The 22,030-nt window shown below is 37.1% G+C and overlaps 1 long non-coding RNA gene across 2 annotated transcripts in view; it reads left to right on the forward strand.

The window, feature by feature from the left end:
• Positions 1-22,030, forward strand: part of LOC118614953 — a 145,185-nt gene that overhangs the window by 57,979 nt on the left and 65,176 nt on the right. The window lies entirely within an intron of this gene.

Below are 22,030 nucleotides of genomic sequence, written 5' to 3' on the forward strand. Positions count from 1 at the left end.
TGGGAATGGAGAGAAGTAGATGCTATGTTTAGTGAGGTGATGTGATTTAGTGATTGAAGATGGGGTGGAGGAAAGTCTGGTGTCAGGGATGCTGAGTCTGTGCCAGCCCGCTCAGTCCCTAAGAAAAAGGGCTGATCTTTTTTGTTCCAGATTCTTACCAGTTGAAATGGAATGGCTCTGTGTCCCCAAATTTCTGAATCTATCACCTCATGCTTTTTGACATCCTTTATCTCTTTTTTTTGGCCCAATATTTACTTTTTTCTTTCAGCCTATTAACTAGGAAGCGATGTATTAGACCCAGAACTTTCAGTGACTTATCGTAATAGTTTATTTCTTGTTCATGTAAGAATCTTCTCAGGTAAGCCAATGGCTTCCCTTCACGTGCAAGCTTAGAAGCAAGCCTCCTTCTGCTATATGGCTTTGCTATCCCCTAGGGCCCCCATATTCTCAGCATCCAGCTAGTAGAAGGAGCAAGAGAGAGTGGAGAAAAGTACCCTTGCTGCTTAAAAAGCTCCTTTTCACATCCATTAGTGAGAATTTGTCATATGGCCATACCTGGCTGCATAGTTACATCCCTGTATGGGGGAGAGAGCATGAAGTTTTGCTATACAGCTAGCCATATCTGTTATACCCAGCAGACTGAGCTATCGACTCATATTTTCCCTTGTTTTTATTTAGCTTCTTTTCCTACTATATGACAGTTCCAGATCATGGGTATGATACAAACATTTTATTCCTCTGGTTTAGACACGGATGATTTTTCTCTAATGTGCCCGTGTGTGTGTGTGTGTGTGTGCGCACACACACACACACAACAGAGAAAGGATAATTCATAAGCTGTTCATCACAGGGAAACCCATGACCACTGTGCTGTCATTGAGTAAAGAGTACCTGAGAGATGGGAGGTCTGGGTTCAAGTTCTGGCTACATCAGTAACTTATAGCATGACTTAAGCAAATCACTTCACCTCTCTGGACCCCAATTTTCCCATTAGTAGAATGAATGGACTGGGCTACATCTATATTTCTCTATGTGTGTTTCGTAGAGTGTTAGCTCCATGAGATGCTCTGTGAAAAACTCTTTTATGGTCAGACAAGTTTTGGAAATACTGTGAATTTTAAATCTCTCCTTGAGGATAGTCAAGGCTCATAAGCATATTGAAGTCTCTGAGAAATCCCATACTAAGGAAACTTGTTTGGCTTTTTTTAAGTTGACATGTCTAAACCTTGAGAGGTAAAATTTACATATCCAAGTGGTAATCAATGTGATTAATGTTTTCTCACTATCAGTGGGTTGATGACCCTGAGAGACTTGGATTTAAGTTAGCAGAATGAGTTATCTCAGTAACTAAGACTCTATAAGGTGAAAAAAAGAAGCTGAGGACTGTGGTGAGGAAGCAGGTACGTTTTATGCACTGAGGAGCTGTGAGAAAGCTGATTCAACATGGCAAAATGTTCCTCTTCTGTCATGGGTGTTCCACAAACCTCCAGGGACCAACCCATAGATAGCTAAGCATTTGGATGGAAGTGAAGTTTGTTGTTGATAATGAGACTCTGCCTAGACCCCTCTTCTGTTTCACATGGACCTGTCTTCAGTAAATGAGCCACTAGTAAAATTCCTAGGTGCCTATAGTCCCCATGCATCAAAAAAGGACTTTGTCACTCTCTGGGGTGATGATGATAAAGGAAAATTTGCCTCCTGATCAAGGTAGAGCTGAAAGAGTCATTTGGAAAGTCCCTCTGAGCCAGTGCAGTGGTGGAGATCCTATCCTCACCATGTTTCTTTAATCAAGTTTCTTTAATCAAAAGAGACTGTAGTTGATGTATCCCTACCCTGTCATCTCACAGCCCATCTAAGCTCACTTGCAGGGTAGGACCAGTCCCAGAAAGCTGCCAGTTTCCCTCTCAAGCATCATCATGGCTCTTTTTCTCAGCCTGAAGGATTTTTTTTTTTTCCAGCAGAAGCTTCTTGAACAGCAGGCAGACAGCCCAGAAGTGTGGGGCAGTTAACTTCTCCAGACTGGTCCCCAGCCAAGGGGAGATGTGAGCTGGTGGATACAGGCCTCAGTCTCCCTGTATGGCTCTGGGGCAATTGTGAGGCATAGTCTACTTGTCATTTCAGAACTGCCCCAACTGCCCTCTCAACAACCCATGTTTTATGTCTCTTTTTATTGGCTTTTCTTCCTTCTACATCCCTTTCTTCACTTACTCACTTGTTCTGCCTAGAGTCACCACCCAAGCAAATGACCTGAACCCAGGTCCTTATTTCAGAGTTTGCCTTGGGGGAATCCAGAAGAAGGCAAACACTTCTTCGTGTGACACTTCTTATATTATCTCTAGAGTCCCCTCTTGCTCTAAAATTCAATGCTTATTTGGCCACTTGTACTGGTCAAGCCCTGAGCCAGTCCCTGTTACACTGGGAACAGAGAGAACAGAGAGGAGATTTACCACATTTGGTTTTAGCTCTTAGTCTAATTACTTAAGGCTAAAGATAGTCCATACTGCTCTGAACCATTTTTCCAGAGAAGCCCAGACCAGTAAGAAATTGTGAACCGGTTTTGGGGCATTTAAATAAACTCAGAATAGAAACAAACATATTTTATAGAATTAAACATTGTAATTATCTTTCGCTTTTATATATAAAACCTTTATTGAGATATAATTCATATACCATACGATTTACCAATTTAATGTATAGAATTGTGATTTTAGTATATTCACCAAGTTTTACAGCCATCACCATAATCAGTCTTACAACATTTTTATTCTAAAAGAAACCCATATCCATTCTCCCCCAAAATCCCCAGCCTTAGGCAACCACAAAACTACTTTTGTCTCTCTCTCTAGATTTGCCCAAACTGACATTTTATACAAATGGAATCATATAATATGTGGCCTTTTGTGACTGGCTTCTTTCACTTAGCATAATGTTTTCAAAGTTTATCTACTTCATTCTTTTTTTGTAGCTAAATAGTATTCCATTGTATGGATATACCGCATTCATTCGTTCATTCATCAATTATGGACATTTGGGTCATTTCCACTTTATGGCTTTTATGAACAATGCTACTATGAATATTCATGTACAAGTTATTGTGTGGACATATGATTTTATTTTTATTAAATATATACCTAAGAGTCAAATCGATGGCAACATAATAACTCTATATTTAATCTTTTTAGAAACTGCCAGACTGTTTCCAAATGGCTGTGTGATGTTACATTCCACGAGCAGTGTATGAGGGTTCCAGTTTCATCAGCACTTGTTTTTATGTATTTTTCATTATAGCTATCCTACTAGATATGAAGTGATATCTCATTGTAGTTTTGATTTCCATTTCCCCGATGCTAACGATGTCAAGCATCTTTTCATGTATTTATAGGCCATTTGTTTATCTTAGGAAAAATGTTTATTCATATCCTTTGCTCACTTTTGAAAGGGGCTGTTTTTCTTGTATTATTGAATTGAAAGAACTCTTTATCCTTTATCAGATATGTGATTTGCAAATTTTTTTCCCATTCTGTATATTGTGTTTTAACTCTGTTAAAGGTGTTCTTTGTGTCACAAAAGCTTTTATTTTTGACCAAGTCCAATTTATCTACTTTTTTGTTTCTTAAGTGGTATATCTAAGAAACTAATGCCTAATCTGAGGTCATGAAACTTTATGCCTGTGATATTTTTCTAAGTGTTTCTATTTTAAGCTCTTACATTTAGGTTATTAATCCATTTGGAGTTAATTTTTGTATAGTGTGAGATGGGGGTCCAACTTTACTCTTTTGCTTGTGAATATCCAGTTGTCTCCAAGCATCACTTATTGAAAGGCTATTCTTTCTTCCATTGAATTGTCTTGCCACCATTATTAAAAATCAGTTGACTATAATGCGAGGCTAAAATCTGGACTCTTAATGCTATTCATTTGAGCTATATGTTTATTCTTATGCCAGTATTACAGTCTTGATTATTGCAACTTTGTAGTAAGTTTTAAAATTGAAAAGTGTGAGTCCTCCAATTTTGTCCTCCTTTTTCAAGATCATTTTGGCTATTCAGGGTCCCTTAAATTTCATTGTGAATTATAGAGTCACTTTGTGAATTTAAATTTGATAGTGTGTTGAATCTATAGATGGGTTTGAGGAGTACTTCCCATTTTAACAATATCAAGGCTCCCAATGTATGAGTGCAGGATGTTTTTCATTTAATTAGGTTTTTAATTTCTTTCAGCAGTATTTTGTAGTTTTCGGAGTATAAGTGTTAGACTAATTTGGTGAAACTTATTATTAAGTATTTTATTCTTTTTGATGGTATTATAAATGGAATTATTTTCTTGATTGCATTTTTGAATTATTCATTGCTATTTTGTTGAAATACAACTAATTTTTGTATATTGATTTTATAGCCTGCAACCTGGCTGAATTCATTTACAGAACTAATAGTTTTTAGTAGATTCCTTAGGGTTTTCTGTATACATGATTATGTCATCTACAAAGAGATAATTTTACTTCTTCCTTTATAACCTAATCCTTTTGCTTAATATTATTATCTAATTGCCCTGGCTAAAACCTCTAGTATAATGTTAAATAGAAGTGGTAAGAGAAGTTATTACCGTCTTTTGATCTTGGGGAAGACGTATTTAAAATACATGTTTCATCATCACCTTTAATGGATGATGAAACATGTTATCACATAGTGGCTCGTGATGAGTGAATTGGAAATGCCAGACATGGCTTGGTTTAATGTAGAGAAAAAGATTCAAAGACTTAGGAGATTTGAATGTTAGAGTGGCTTATCCATTCCGGGAGAATCCAAATGATATACCTTCCACCAATACTGTGAGGAATAAATTTGTGAGGGGAGCTCTGTGATTGCTGTTCTCAGTAGGGCAGACCTCACAGTGGGAACTACAGTAACTGAATTTGGAAACCTAAATGTAATGGGAATAATTGGATCCTGGGATGGCAGGGGCCAAGTGGTGACACTCAACCACCAAAGGCAAGGTGGGTATGGTTATGATAATGGTCAGCAGAGTCAAAGCAGCAATCAGAATAGTCTGACTAGTGCAGAACTATAGCATTGGCTAATTAATCATGGTGTTTCTAGAAGTGAAATAGACAGGAAGGCTGCCAAATTCTTGATTTGTAAGTCAAACAAACAAAAGTTGAACCTGAGTCATTAAAAAAGAGTCATGGGCCTTCAGTCAACTCCCAGATGAGTCTATTTACAGACTCAGAACCCCTTGAATGCAGGAGAGGCTGTGACCCTTGAAGAAAGACCTCAGTACACTACCACAAATTTATACTGTTAATCTTTCTCCCAGCCATCCACAAAGGGACCTATGGCCTTTTACCAGGGTAATTGCATAATGGGGAAAATGAAATAATTGGGACTTTCAGGGACACTGTCTCTGAACTGATGCTAATTCCAGTAACCTAGTTTGTTGGCATACAATTATTTATAGTATATTCTTATAGCTTTTTCTTTTTGGTTTTTAGGGTTGATAATTATGTTTCTTCCTTCATCTCGACTTCAGTAATGTGTTTTGTCTGTATTTTAACGCAACTCTTTATTTTTGTTAAAAAAAACTCCTCTAGTTTAACTAAAAGTTTTGTTGATATTTTCAAAGAAACTTTGGTCTTGTTGGTTTTATTCTCTATTTCTCTAATTTCTGCTGTAATCTTTATTATTTCTTCTTGCTTGTTTTAGAGTTAGTGTGCTCTTTTTTTAAGTGTCTTAAAGTGGAATATTATATTATCGATTTGAAATTTTCCTTTTTTTAATATAGGCTATAAATTCCCCCTTTAAGCACTGCTTTATTTGTATCCCATAAGTTTTGCTTTCTTGTATCTTAACTTTCATTCATTTCAAAGTATTTTCTAATTTTCTTTGTGGCTCCTTCTTTGACTTATTATTTAGGGCTGTGTTGTTTAATATCAATATATTTGTAAATTCCTTAATTTTTTTTATTGGTTTCTAAATTTATATCATTGTGGAAACCATCCTTGTATGACTTAAATTCTTTTAAATTTATTGAGGCTTGTTTTATTGCCTAACATATAAAGTATATCATGAAGAATGTCCTATCTGCACTTTTAAAGAATGTATATTTTGTGATTGTTAGGTCTAATTGGTTTACAATATTGTTCAAAATTTCTATTTGCTTGTCTTCTGCCTAGTTATTCTATCTATTATTTAAACTGGAGTATTAAAGTCTGCAGTTATGGTAGAATTGTTGATTTCTTCATTTCTATAGGTTTTTGTTTCATGTATTTTAGACTATTTCTTGGATGCATATACATTTATAATTGTTATATCTTCCAAATAGATTGACCCATTTGTCATAATGTTTCTCTTTATATTTATTAACTTTTTTTGTTTTAAAGTCTATTTTGTCTGATATTAGTATAGTCATTCCAGCTTCTTTATGATTACTGTTGACAAGATATATCTTTATCCATCTTTTTACTTACTATTATTTGTATCTTTTAATCTAAATTGTCTCCTGTAGATAACCTCCTGTAGGTAACCAATAGACGGTATTGTCCGTCTATTCAGTCTGACAATCTCTGCCTTTAATTGGAATGTTTATATTTATTCACACTTAATGTTACTATTGATGTAGTTAAATTTACATCTGCCATTTTATTTTTTATTTTCTATATGTGTATTAATTTTCTAGGAATGCCATAAAAGTACAACAAAGATGTGGCTTAGAAAACAAATTTGTCGTCTCAGTCCCGGAAGTTAGAAGTTCCAAATCAAACGCTCAGCGTGGTTGTTTTTCTCTGTGAGAGAAAGACCTGTTCAGGCCTTTCTCTTTGGCTTGAAGATAGCCATCTTCTTCCTGTGTCTATTCATATCATCTTTCCTCTGTACCTATCTGTGTTCAAATTTCCTTCTTTTATAAGGATGCTAGTTATATTGGATTAGAGCCCACCTTGATGACTTCATCTTGATTATTTCATTTGCTAATCTTTTTAGGGTTCCCTTGTACATGATGAGTCCTTTATATTGGTGCTTTCAAGATTTTCTCTTTCGACATTTCAATTGTAATGTGTATGGCTGTGGGTCACTTTGGATGTATCTTACTTGGAATATGTTGAGCTTCTTGGATGTGTAGATTATTGTTTATCATCAAATTTTGGGATTTTTTCCAGCCATTTTATTGAATACATTTTCTACTCCCCTTTTCTTTCTCCTCTCAGTATGGTCATCCTATTCTGCATATGTCAGTGCTCTTAATGATGTCTCACATTTCACTGAGGCACTGTTCATTTTCCTCCATTCTTTTATCTGTCATTTGGATTGTGTATCAACCTACCTTCGAGGTCATTAATTATTTCTTTTGCCAGTTCAAATCTACTATTGAGTCCCTTTATTGGTTTTTTCATTTACTGTATTTTCAATTCAAGAATTTCCATTTAGTTCATGTATATAATTTCTATCCTTTTATAATTATTCTCTGATGACATTGTCATACCTTTCTTTTTAAAGCATGATTTTTTTTTTAGTTTTTTAAACACATTATAATGGCTTCTGTGAAATCTGCTAAGTCTGGCATCTATGTCTGCTTGCTACCTCTCATATTCCTGTGTATAAGTCACCATGTACTGGTTCTTGGAATATCTCATATTTTTTTTTGTCAAAACCTGAACATTTTTGATAATATAGCAACTCTGGATACTGACTTCTCTTCTTCCAGGATTGTTGCTATTGCTTATTTCTTTGTTTACTAATTTGGCTGAAGTATTTTAGTGAAATCTATTTTTCATGAAGTTTCAAGCCTCTGATGTCAATTATATTTCTCATTAAGGTTTGAGGACTCTAATGTCATTCTTGAAAGGGTACGGGCATTGAGCATGGGCACAATCACCCTGGCATGATTGGTTTTAGCATGGCCCTCTTTGACTATTTCCCTGATTTCTCTGTTAAACTCTTTGTTTGTGTCACACTCAGCTGTTAGTTTTCACTAATTGCTGGCTGATTATTGTTTTTGATAACATCCTAGTACATACATTATTCCACAGTCTGGTCAAATTAATTTTGGGCCACTTTAAAGGGCCCATCTTTGAGATCGTTTCCTAACTTAGGAAAGTTCATCTTAGCAGTTATCTCTTTACCTGGTTCTCTCTGGCAATCTAGCTGGCCTATAGTTTTTCTTGTTTTCATAGAGCAAGCGATGTCCCCTTAATTGCTTACCACCCAAATATCCATCATTCTTTAGAATGTTCTTAGGATTGAATTTCCCCACATTCTGTTCTAAATAAATTCACTTTGAGGAGAGAAGAGCTCCAATATCTTACATTCTTTTGGCCTGCTTATCCCTCTGGACAAAATCTCAGAGCCACTGCTTTGGATCTGGGATCAGGGACAATGATCCACCTCTCTTGGAATAACATTCTTTCTCTAGCGAGCAGGACACTAGGCAGGGGTGGTAGCCTATGATCTTCTCTCTTGCCTCTCCAATGTGGAATATCTTCTCTCTTAGCAAACTATGGTGAGGGTAATTGACCCCAGTATTATCTGCCTTCTTTGCCTGAGTTAGAACCCATGGGGCTATGAGTGGGGCTGGACAGAGGAAGGAAGCCCTTGACTTCTTGGGCACCCTTGCCTGGAAATCAGCCTCTGCGGCAGAGGGGAGGGTGAGAAATATTGGTGTCTGTTTATCCCAGGGAAATATTATAGCACTTGACTGGTAGCTTAGGGAGAGAGGAATTCTCTGGTGTGGGGTTTCTATCTTGTTGATCTAGGGGTAGAGGCAAGGGAGGGAGTAGATTATGACTCAAGTGACATAGGCTTTTACTCTTCTTAGCAAGATTTAATGAATTTTCTTGAATAAATGTTTCTTCATTTTCTGTATTCCCTTAGGCATTTTGCAGAGATTTTAAATAGTTGTTGGTTTTACCAGTTAAGTTTGTTTTGTTGGAAGGATTAGTCTGCAAAACTCCTTATACTGCCATTCTAGAAGTCTTCTCTCTCTGTTTTTTTTTTTTATTTTTATTTTTTATTTTTTTAACAAACTGATTAGGGTAAAGAAAACAAATAGTATAACTACAACAAGTTAGAACAAATCTGAAGTCTAATTTGGCTATTAGTGATAATCATTTACAAATAGATTATTTATAGCTCATTAGCTGTAACTTTACTTCATTGATGCTGTAATTTATTAATTAAAAAATGTGTTGAGTGATGAGGCTGTAGTACGGTTTGACTTTTTAGATAAATTTGAAGATTCAGATATTAACTTCCAGGGTAGCATTAAATAACCACTTTTGAGGATTAAAGGATTGGCAATTTTATGCATTTTCTATAATGCAGATATTTTAGCATCTTAAATGTCAGTGTGCTTATCTACCAAGAGTACAGATAGATTTTAATATGTTTACTCTGTACTGTATCTCATGTTTGTAGGCACAGTAAGAAATTATCTGATAGAACACATAGTCTGTGATTTAATTAATGAAGAAATATTTATAGAGTATCTACTGCCCAGAAAGTCACTGTGCTAAAAGGCAAATGTACAAGATACCTGTCTCCAAGGAGATAATCATCAAACTGGTTATACATTCTCTAAATAATTCTAAAAATAACTCTTAACTCAATACCGTGTAGTTCAATGACAGGTGAATAGTACAGAGGGATTTAGAGGAGAGTTAGGCTTTTTAGGGTTGACATCACGTGTTTTAGTTAAAACAGTGGCTTAAAACAATAGCAAAATGTTTTTTTTCTTTTTCTCTTGAATCTTCCAGTGAGAAAGGCTTGTCTCTGTTCCATGTAGTGTTAGCTGGGGGGTAGATAGTTGTTGATGGTGATTAACTAAGGAGAATTTGCTTTTTTCATGTGACTAGTAAGGTGGTTCTGGCTTGGCACTCAGCCGGGGCTGACAACCAGAGACCTTGGATTCTCTCCTGGAAAGTTCGTGAGAGAGGGCAAGGAAAATGAGAATTTTTCTCAAAGTCCTCATTTCCGCCTCTCCCCAAAAAAGGTCATTAGAATTGCCAATATTAGTATCCAAGAATATTAGTGTTTAGGGGGAAGATATAAAATTGCAAAAGCTGAGAAAAGAGAGGAATTGAAGCAGATTAACCTCTAATCCATAAAGTAAATAGTAAAATGCAAGAGAAAAATCGGTTGGTAGCCAGAGAAAGATTTCAACCAAATAAAGGTTTTCTTTCAAGTTAGGAGAGATCAAATTATCATTGGACGCAGAAGAGAAAGAGCAATGTTCAGTATGCAGCCAGCATCAGACTGGATTTCTAATAGTATTGCATTTGAATAATCTACGTGGAATTACTAAGGTATTTCTTGGACTCTCCTAGGGTTTTGATTTGTTTAGATGCTCCTGTGCTGAAAAAGAGACTATGATTTTCACAGCCTTTCATCTTTATATAACCTGAATCCAATCTTCTAAGGGAGAGCAAGTTGTTCCCTAATCCCATTTTTTCAGAGAATAGTCTACTTGGTGGATTAAGAGAAGGCTGAGTACTTCCCAGCCTCCAACAAAGCAAAACAGGGCTGAGAGGGGAAGCTAAAAGTATGACTCTGAGTGGAAATTTGCATAGAAATTGCAATAATTTTCTCTAAAGAGCTGTATGACTTTACTTATAATCACCTATAGGGTAGCCAAAGCTGTCCGATGTGGCCAAGTCCGTAAAAGACTGTGCTGATGATTTGCCTACTATTTGCCACCAAGGGGTCTTATTGCCAGGAGGGAGGGCAAGGAGGCAACTTAGGAGAGCAACAGCTGAGAGCCACTACTTCTGAGAGCAATGACTGTCACTGAGAGTACTTCTCCAGAAGGTTCCAGGGTATGGTGTTCAGCATTGATGGAAGCTGACTCAACTGGGCTTTTACTTGGCCCAGTGATGTCAATATACTACTGTGAGCCACTGAGAGGAAACTCTCCAGGGAGCTGAATTTAGATTAAAAAATAGGGAGCATTCTTTGGAGCCCAATAGCCCAATCTTCCCTCCTGGCAAGCATTGGCCTTAACATTGATGATAGAGTACATTGACATTTAGTAGACTTCAAGTGAAAAGTAGATAGTATAGTACAAAGAGTGTGAACCATGGAGACTGAGATGGGTTTGTATTTATGCTCTGGTCCTTACTAGTTTATGCCCATTGGTGATTTGTTTGTTTCCTTGTTATCAACATAAAAAAAAATCTTATCAGTATGTTAGAGGACTAAATGAGATAATTCATACAGTAGCAGCTGGTATATTTCAGAGATTCAAAATGTAATAGCCAATAGTGTAATAGCCATGTAAAACAGAAAGCCATGAAACTCCAAGGCATCCAGCCAGTCATTGAGTCCTTGAATTACATCCTGCTTCTTATATTCCTATGGAAATAGCCTAGGAGAGTATAGTTTGTGAAGGTCATTACATAAAGTACTAGAGGCAGGCTTTGTGCCTGTGAGAGCCAGCACACTGTTATGTGAAGATGGACTTGTGAACGACCCTAGAAATTTCAGTTCTTTAGAGATAGCATGCCATTCTATGTATATCTAATGATGACTCAAGGACATACCATCATCACACTGTTAAAAAGATTTTAGTCATAAAGGATTTTGTAGAAAGGCTTTCAACATAAATTTTCTTCACTACATGTATAAAAGATGCAAGCCAAATTTCTTTTTTAAAAACTTACTGCTTGATTAATTTCACCCTTCCCAAGCTCTATATTTAATAAGCTAGATGATTTGGGTATGACTTTGCAATTCAAAATCTGAGACTTCCAAAGATGCTTCTTGATTTAATGTTCCAGGTGGCTGAGAAGATATGGACATGAAGTGATTGCTTGTGGCCGGAAAGGTCATGATCCACTTCCTTCAGCAGGCTAGAGAATGCCAATCTGTACCTGAACTTTAAGCCTCAGAGTTTTCCGATTATAGGTACAAATCATGTGATAGTGGAAAATATCTCATTCTCATAGCTAATATTCAATTAAGTCAGAGCTCAAAGCTGATTGGTACTTCTGTGACTGGCATTTCAGAGAAGTATTTATTTCAGTCCTACATTTCCTTTTCTCACTTAACCTCACTATCAGAGGAATTTTAACAATTCGACTCATAGGTAAAGGGGGAGGTGATTCCTCACTTTATGTATAATCATTCATACACGTAGAGTTCTCGAAATGTGTCATTCCTTCACAACTTAAATTTTGCACATAATTCACTTACTAAGGGTAAAATAACTGACACATTTCAAGAAAATATCGCAGGAATTATGGACATGAACATTCATATAGTTTATAGAGGTGATGCTATTTTTGGTATAGCATTAAGCCATTGATCCAATATGAAACAGTTTTGAACATTATGAAGTATTACTTGCAGATAATGTTTGGTACAGATAAAAATACAATTAAAATGTTTTTCATATACGCTACACCATTAATACACTCAGGCTCAATAAAGTAGATTCACATGTTTGTTTAACAAATATTTATTAAAGAGTCTATTTGGTGCTAAGCCCTGAACTAGCTCTGCATTTTAAAAGGTCTCATTATATTTGGGTGTACAGACAACAAACTACATACATATGTAAATAAAATATTACAGAATGTTATATGTATTATAAAGGAAACAATGTGCAAGGATGGTAAATTTTATGAGGTGATCTACTTTAGTACAGACAAGAAAGGACTCCATAGTATTTAAACAAAATGACTTTTAAGCTGAGACCTGAAGAATGAGAAGCTGGCTATTTGGAGAATATCTAGAAGGGTATTTTAGGCAGAGGAAAGGCATGAACAGAATCCTTGTATGGGAAAAGAGGTTGGCATGGTGTAGAAACTCAACATGGTGTGACTGGAGAAACATGAACAAGAAGGAAAAGAGAATGATACCAAGTGTATTTTCTGCATATCTCTATTTAAAATATTAGAAAAGTGAGGCTCAGAGAACAACTATTTAGGCATGCAGAGGCAATAAATGTGAAACCTGGGCACAGAATCCTGGTCTTCTAAGTGTAAATTCAAGCCTGTTCTGATATTCTAGAGACAGGAAGATGAGGAAAAAGATGGACAAAGGATGCAAAAGTCATTTTGTGGACCTTTCAAATTTGCATTAGTGCTACATATGTGTTTATTATATTTCTTCTTATCAATTAATTTATAAGAGTATTGACAAAGTTCAAGTACAATAAAAATGAGGCAAACCAAAGTAGAGGTTAGTATTCTTTTTTAAAAAATAAAAATAAAAAGTCACTACAAGGAAGGTAAAGGTAGAACATAACATTTTAGTAATAATACTGGTTCCATTTCCTCAACTTCATTGACTCCTGGAAACTGTTGGAAATTTAGTTACTGAATGTATCATTTAATTTATAGAACACAAGCAAATTGACATACACTTAGGTGTTCTGGCTTCTGTATTCCTTGGTATTTTGTTTTGACTTTAAGTAAAATTATTTTTAATCCAAGATATAGCAGATGTTTCTGGAAATGGTTCCCACTGTAGGAGGGAAGTACAGTAGTGTTAACGCCTGACACACTGCAATCACAATTACTAAGACTCTCAGCTGGGGCCAAGTGGGATGGAATATTGGCAGTCGCAAACTTGCTAACATTTGAGAGATAGCATACAAGTGGTAATTATAAGAGCTGTGGAGTTGGCAGGTTCAACCGAATAAACCACTAATTTAGGGCATAACAGGCAACCCAAAAGGCCTCATAATACTTAAAAAGACTCCACTACTGTAGGCAGAGGCAGATTGAGCTGAAAATTAGGCTTAGGACCTGACTATGAGAGTCAAAATGCAGAGAAGGATTGATATGCAGCCCTGCCAAATCTTATATGCTGAAATCAGGGCCTTAATAGGGAAATAGGAAGGACCCTGGAACTCGGGATGGGGACATCTAGATGGAAGAATTTGAGAACCTTGAGTCTTCAGGATCCCTTGAACCTTCTGGGCCACTGTTCCTTGCCTAAGAAACATTCCAAAGACTTCCTTTGAGGCAGATGTCTTGTACGATAGAACATTCTTTCCTCAAAATTTGTCCCCACCTCCCTCACAATATCTAGGTCCACAACAGGATAAACTTTCAAAATTGCCCAACTTGTAAAATACTATCATGTAGATGAATAAAAATTATACCTATGTTTTAGTTTTATATTGCTGCCTTAACACATTAGCACAAATTTGTAAAATTAAATAATATAAATTTATTATCTTTATGTATGTCAGAAGTCTGACACAGTCTCATTGGGCTAAAATCAAAGTGTCGTCAGGGTTGCATTCCTTTATGGAAGCTCTGTGGTAGAATCCATTTCCTTGCCTTTTCTAGCTTCCAGGACACCTACATTCCTTGACTCATGGCCCCTTCCCTTCCTTCATCTTCACAGCTAGCAATGGAAGGTTGAATCCTTCTTACATCACATCACTCTGAAATTTTCCGGTGCTTCTCTTTTTCACATATGAGGATCCTTATTATTATGTTGGCCCCACCCAGATATTCTAGGATAGTCTCCTTATTTTAAGCTTAGCTGATCAGCAACCCTAATTCCGTCTGTACTTTTAATTCCTGTTCACCATAGAAAGTAGCATATTCACAGGTCCCAGGGATTGGGGTGTGAACATTTTGGGGAGGTCCTCATTCTGCCTACTATAATATGTAAGGATACTAAGAACAGTTTCTGGTACACAGTAAGTGCTCAATAAATGTTTATTATTCTGTTTTTACCCCTGGGTTTCTGCTTGCAGGTAGAAAAAAAAAATCACGACCACGTGAACCAAAGACATCCAACACCCGGTGCTCTCCCCTGCCCTCAGTAATATTCTTCTCTTTTACTTCTGTCTCTGATGTTCCCAAACTACCATTTTCCCCCAACCCCCTTTCCAGTCCCTATGTCCTATCAGCAGATGGTTTTGTTACCTACTTCAAACCCAAAACTAAAGCCATCTGGATTGAATTACATCAGCCTCTGGTGCTCCTACCTAAAAATTTATCTACCACTGCTCCTAATCTTGGATATTTCCCTGGTGTCTTGGAGGATGACAAGTCTTCCCCTTTACTTTGGGTCAACTCCTCCACCCTTACTCTTGGACTCTCATCAGCTGAAGGACATTGCTTGAATCCTTGCTTCTCTCTACTTTTTCTATGACTTTTGACTATTATTCTTTCCTGAATTGCTGTCTGTAATCTTTTGCTTTCCACAACAGGCTTCTGTGGCACTATTTTCTGCTATTTCTTCTATTGGTACCTCTCTCATCACTTCTAGGTCCCCTTCAAAATCTTCTTCTACTTGTACCTTAATCTGTGGGGTATCCCAGATCCTGTTCTTGACTCCTGCTCTTCATTTCACTGTCATTCTTTATCCATCTGATGTTCGGTGCTCACTTCATTCATCCTTCCAAGACTCTATGAGTTTCCATAGTATTGATGAGTAGTTGTATTTTAGCATTTATATCATATTAAATTTAAATTATACCTTTGCTGGTCTATCTTCCCTGTCATACTATAAACTCTATAATGATACAAATAAGATTTTAGTCATTTTCTTTTTCTACTCTCAGCTACAGAGTCTGCCACACAATTAACTCTTGATATACATTTTATGAGCTTGTTAGATCTGAAGTAGAAAAATAATGCTGAATTCTTAAAGTCCTGGACTTACTCTTTCTTGTCTACTAGATCTACCTTCTGCTGAAATTTTTGTATGTTCTATTATGTAAAAGATACTCTATAAAGTAAAAAAAAAAAATTCTAACAATTGTTACTAGTATCATTCTACTTCGTATATACGTACAACAAAACAAACCAACTTTGTTAGTCTGGTTAATGTATAATCATAAACAATTTAATTATAAAGCAACTTTTCAAATTCTGGTTCTAATTTCTGTAGCCAAAATGCTTCCATTACTCAACATATTTTCAGAACTCCATTTATGGAAATGTTCTCATATTTGTGCAGTGCTTACATGGCTCTGAATATCCACAATATGGCTTTTTATGATGGATGGCTGATTAAAAGCTCTGGAAGCCTAGAAATAAGGTCAGATTTGCATAATACTTAACTGTAGTCTCCACTAAAAAAGATCCTTTCAATGATGATAAAATTTGGTAATTTAGTTCTTATTCATCTCAGGAAATCATGGAAGAGTAGATAGCTTTTCTTACACCCTCCTCCCCCGACTCACCTCTTAGCTCTGGTGTGAAATTAATTATCTAGGTCTCCTGGGATGGCTGTTCTGTTTTACTTACAAGAGAATACATCTTATTGGTGGATGAAGTGATACACCCATATGCCAAATATAATTTTGCAAAGTTCTTTGGCATGGCAGATGTTAAACAAGAAAAGACACTTAGAATAAATGACAACATACAAGTGCAGCTTTCTTTGGAGCTTTTCAAATCTGATAATACTGGGTTAGGAAAAACAGCTCAACAGATTCAGTTTGTGTTTCAACCTACCTGTTTACTGAGTCACCCTCTTTCTGTATCAAGCCATACTGATCTATCTACATCCTTACTGGATGGCTTCAGTTATTTGGGTCACCCATGGAATAACTTTTTTTTTTTTTTTTTTACTTTGTATGGCAAGATGGAAGTTGCCCCAGCTTGCTCTGATGTTACTGGAAGCACTCAACAATTATTTGGTGAAGTAGATCCAGGTCAAACTATGTCCCCAGTGCTGGGATACAAAGATAAATAAGACACATCTGCCCTGGAGGAGTTCACAGTAGGGCAGAAAAATCAGAGAAACTAATAAAGGGGATCATAAAATATAAATAAGGTATTATTGGAACCTAGAAAAGGGTAAGATTGTTAAGTGGGATCAGGGGAGAATTCAAAAATGGTGACATCCTTCAAGACCCAGTAGGTAGAGAAGCTAGAGGAGAAGGGAGAGAGAAGGGACATTCTATGAAACATCTTTGAGATCTCAATGAGTCAGAGCACTAAGGATATTCATTAAACACTATGTGGTTTGGTTTAGATAAAGCATGAAAATCTAGGTGTGTGGGGGTGGGCAATACATTAGGTCTGGGGAAGCAGGCTGAGGTTGGATTGTGCAAAGGATCATAAATCATACAAAGGCATTTGATTTCATTTTCCCCACCAAAAATTCCTTTTTTAAAGCTCTATGTTGCCTCGAAGACTGAGTTTTCCAAAGGCAGTTTCTGGGCATGCTAGTTATACAGAATGTTAATAGGGGTTGTGCCAAAACACCTATCCAGCTTTTAGTCAAAGGTGGAAAGGTAATTGTCTGGAGCAGATTATACGGAGCCCAGTTGTGAGAAATAACACTCATGGAGAATTCCTGAAATGTGTACCATCCATCCATCTCTTAGATTAAGTTAAACCAAATTATACTGCTTGCCCAGATCCCACAGGTCTCCCTCCGCCTTGAATGGGTTTTGCTATTCTGTCTTTCAGCATGATGAGGTCAGCTTACGCTAAGAACTGTAACAGGAAATAGTTTGGTGCAATATTTGTGTATGTTTGTCTAAATAGCTGGTTTGTCTTTACCTTAAATACAGTGTGAGTGTTGTTATTGATCGTGTGTCCTTTTTTTTTTTTTTTTTATCATAAACACTACAAAGCCTAGTGGGTTCTTAGGGCATGCATTCTTGGGTAAAACTGAACCCAGGATTTTGTTTGACTTTCTACATTTATATTCCCTTTGCTACAATGCCTTCATCTACTCATTTGATCCTTTTGCAACCTCTCTCTGATCCTTTTTGGGAGGGGGTACTGAGATTAAGAGGAATAGTGAATGTACATTACTTACCACAGTGCCTGGCTTATAGTACATACCAAATAAGGACTTCTTTTCATTATTGTGGTTTTTATTCATCCTTTCTACTCCATTGCACAGTCCCCCAGGTTGACGGAAATGGAAAGTAGCATATATGACTGACAGAAATGCTTTTTTAAATTCTATTTTCATGGTCTGAAGTCTCATTAAGCACATAATTAAATGAACAAGTATGAGTGGAACAATTGCCAACTGCAAGTCTCTGGGCCTTGTGCTGTGAAAGGAGACAAGCCAGTAAGTAGTCAAAGAGATGGTAACTGAGGCTTCTTATCTAACAAGGGACATCTAATGTCATGATGGGCCTCAGGATCCTCATTTATAAAATGGGAATAATAATACGCCATGTTTAATGCAGTCATTGTAAGCATTCTGACTTGGTGTAAGTACCAGGAATAGTGCTTGGCATATAAAAAGTTCTCAGTTATTACTGCTGTCGATTATCTCCAAAATATACAGTCATCAGTGGCTCTAAAAATTCAGACAAGGAGGAAATGACTTCCAGCTGAAGTCATTAAAGAAGGCTTCCTGGAGGAGGTAGGATTTGAGTTAGACCTTGAAGGATGAAGATAATTCAACTATGCAGAGAAGAGCAGGGGCATTGGTCCTTTTGAGAACCCAATTAAAAAAAAAAAAAAAGGCAGAGAGGACGGGGAGATCCCTTCAGAAAGAGACCTCAAGAGACCAGAGGGTTGGTGAAGTCAGGATGGTTGAATTGCAAGGCTGACAAAGGTTCCTGTCCTCTTACGTCCTCACTGCACTCAGGGTCAGCGCTAAAGCCCTGCCTCATGATGGCCCCTCCCCAACCATCCCCTGAAAGAAAATGCTGTGCTGTTCTTGGAGAGACACTGAGCACTCTGAATCCTTTATCCGTCTGACAACCAATAGGAAAAACCTCAGGGAGCGGGAATTGCAGGTCGCTGCCGGAACCTCTTCCATTCCCCAACTAAATTCCTACACACAGATTCAAAAAAACACGATTCTATTTTGGGCAGTAGCGTGATTAGGGAGAAAAGTGCAGGAAATGTGAAATGAGAAGGTGGCGGCAGAATTCCCATCTGCGCAGACACTGAAAGGCCTTTATTACAGAACGTGAGAGAGAAACTCAGTGAGTTCCTGCGGTGGTAACTGGATGGACTCCAGTGTGCAGACTGTGGGAAGCGGCAGCAGATCACTGTAGCCATTTCAGAGATGAGGGTTGCCAGGCTCCATTTCCACATTTATCTGTTTGTTTAAAGGGAAGAAAATCTATTTTTAAAAATAGTCTCATAGTCTGGTATTTCTGGACCTCTTAAAATTTGGAGGGGAAAAAACCACCAGCTAAAAGATGTTAATTTAGATAATTAAACCCAATCCATGTAGCAAGAAGGGAAAAATAAATTTTAAACAGCAGTGAAATGTGAATCAATAGAGTATAGGGAAGGATTGATTGATGTGTGCAGGTCAATAAGCTTATGCCCATTGGTGACAGAAGCCTTAGAAGCAGAAGGATCAAGATACCAAGATACCAAGCAAAGAGAGAAACTCCAATTATAGTTACTTATTTGTACCCTGACTTGTTCCAAAATTATTTGAGCTTGCTGAAATTCGAGTAGAGAAGTCAAACTATCCAAATTAACACCTGCTGACAACACTGAGAAGTACATTTCTTAAAGAAGGTGCTAAACTCTGTATAGGGAGAGATTGTTACTTTTTTTTTTCTTTAATTTTCTGTCTGCTAAGAAAAAGAGCATCAGTGTTCACTTGAGTCAAACCTATACTCCCTATTTCTATCCCTGTCATAAACACCACAGAGAAACACATTTCCCAAAGAGAGCTTTTCTAAATTAAAAATTTTGTTAAAGTTTAAGATGTGGATATGTACACTAATCATAAATAGACAGCTGGATAAATTTTCACAATGTGAAAATGTTCCACGTAGCCAGCACCCAGATCAAGAAATAGAATATTCCTGGGACCTCAGATGCCTGCATCAATTACCATACATCTTTAAGGGTAAATACTCTTATGGTTTCTCGTACCACAGATGATTCTTGCCTCCTTTTGAGCTTATGTAAATGAAATTATACATCATTTACTCTTTTGGTTCTGGCTTTCACTCACAATTATATTCGTGAAATTCATTCGCACCATTCATTCTCATTGTTGCATCGGACTTATTTATTTTAAATGCCATGATTTACTTACCCATTCTATGGTTAACAGACATTTGAGTTATTTCCAGGGGGTAATGGTTATTTTGGGACTCATCAAAATAATGCTTCTTTGAACATTCTTGTACATGCCTTACATATGTTGGGATTATTCTTGGGAGTAGGAATGCTGGATACATTTCTGAGTGCTTGTAATTCACTGGAAACTATGAAAATGGGCAAGGTGCTAGAAGACCACAGAAAAATCCAATCCTGCCTTGCAAAAACCTCACAGTCCAGTCAAGGACAGAGCTGATCCAGCAGATACTCTTTGATGTTTGTAGGGTCATGTGCAAGAGCTCCTGGGACTGGACGGGGGTGGGGTAAGGGGGGACAGGGGTGGTGAGTAACGGAAGTAGAGTCAAGAAAGACTTCTCGTGAAGGGGACATTCAAATAGACTCTTGAAGGATGAAGAGGCATTGATGGACAAAGTGAAGATGGCAAGAGAACAGCATGTGGAAAAGCAGAAACAAGTGAAAAAGTGGGTCAAGTCCAGAGACTGTGTTAGGATAGCAGAGGAAGGTGGGAAATGCGTGGGGATGGTGGAAGCTGAGTAGGTAAGTTGGGGATATCATGAAGGACCTTGCTTGGCATCTAAGGAATACATGCGTTACCTTGAATGTGATGTAAAATTGCAGAAGATTCTAGGGCCGTCGAGTGACAGGGTCAGTTCATTTAGGTGGCTATGTGGAGGTGAGACTAGAGAAGGAGTGCCTAGAAGGTGGGAAGTGATTAGAGAAAATACTTTAAGGGGAGAGGGAATATGACATCTCAGCAGATAGGAAGTAGGTGATTCTTTGAAGAAAGTCTAGCTTCAGCCCAATGTCCAGGCCAAGAATCTGGACAACTTCTAATGGAATACAATGTATGTGCTGGGGGAAGGAGGCAGGAAGGTGTTTATGTGTCTGGGTGCCAGGTTTCGATGTGCAGAAACCACATACAGTAAATCATGCAGAAAGCTTTTGGGGCCAGCAGGCGACCTGCTGATATCCAGACCGGTGCAGGCAAGGAGCCCTTGGCTTGAAAGCGGAAAGGCAAAGCATATGTGAGGCGTTCAAGCCAAAAAGCAAATGCGCTACGGCATGGGTCTGGAACAGTGGTGCCAAGATCCCGTCACACCCTGTTCTCTCCAGAGGCAGAGGTAGAACGCTGAGCCGGGGTGAGCAAATTCTAATTCTGCCCAGTTCCCTGCTAAATGTGTGAGAGGATTCTAGAAAAGTCTCCAAGCCTTTGTGTTCGTAATTGAAATCATAGATTTAGTAGCAATGTTTTATGTAAAATTACCTAATGTGGCAGCCTTGCTGGAGACCAGAAACTTGGCAGTAGGTCTCAGTATGGACACCTGATACAGCAGAGAGGTGTATAAAATAAAATATGATGGATAGATGCTAATTCCGTTAAGTTCAATTTTATATTAAAATAAATTTTCTAGTTCTTCAAGGTATAAAATTGGTAATATGTTAGAAAGTATGAAAAATTCATAAAAGTAGAAAATATTTGCCTGGTGTTCCACTGGCCAAAGACCACCACCATTAAGAGAGAGTATCACATTTTCCCTTTCCGTTCTTCCTTCCATTACTGTACACATTTTTTACATAGTTGTAATCATAAGGCAATCTTCATTTTTTTTTGCCATAATTGCCATTATCCCATATTGCTTAAAAATGTTATGACCATAATTTATTAAAAAACTAAAATTTCATCGCAAAATTTATAGACAATACTATGCAAAAAAAAAAAAAAAATCCAACCATAAGTCCCAACTACTGAGATAATCACGATCAATTCTTAGTACATCTTTGACATTTTGCTTGTGTCATTATCTATAATTTTATAAAATTGTTTTGATTTGCCTGCTATTTTGCAATTTTTAAATTATTACTCATGTATTATGAATATCTTTCCTAATTGTATTCTGTTGTATAGCACATTTTATTTAAATAATTCCTATTTGGGGACACTTAAGTTGTTCCCAATTTTTTCATTATATGCTGCTCTCATTCAATTAAAAAATGTATATTTGTTATATAAATCTATTAAGCCAAAAAAATGTGAATTTTTTAATCTTTGGCTACATATTGCCAAC

This window comes from Rousettus aegyptiacus, unplaced genomic scaffold (assembly GCF_014176215.1).
Source record: "Rousettus aegyptiacus isolate mRouAeg1 unplaced genomic scaffold, mRouAeg1.p scaffold_m13_p_3, whole genome shotgun sequence".
Lineage (NCBI taxonomy): Eukaryota > Metazoa > Chordata > Mammalia > Chiroptera > Pteropodidae > Rousettus > Rousettus aegyptiacus.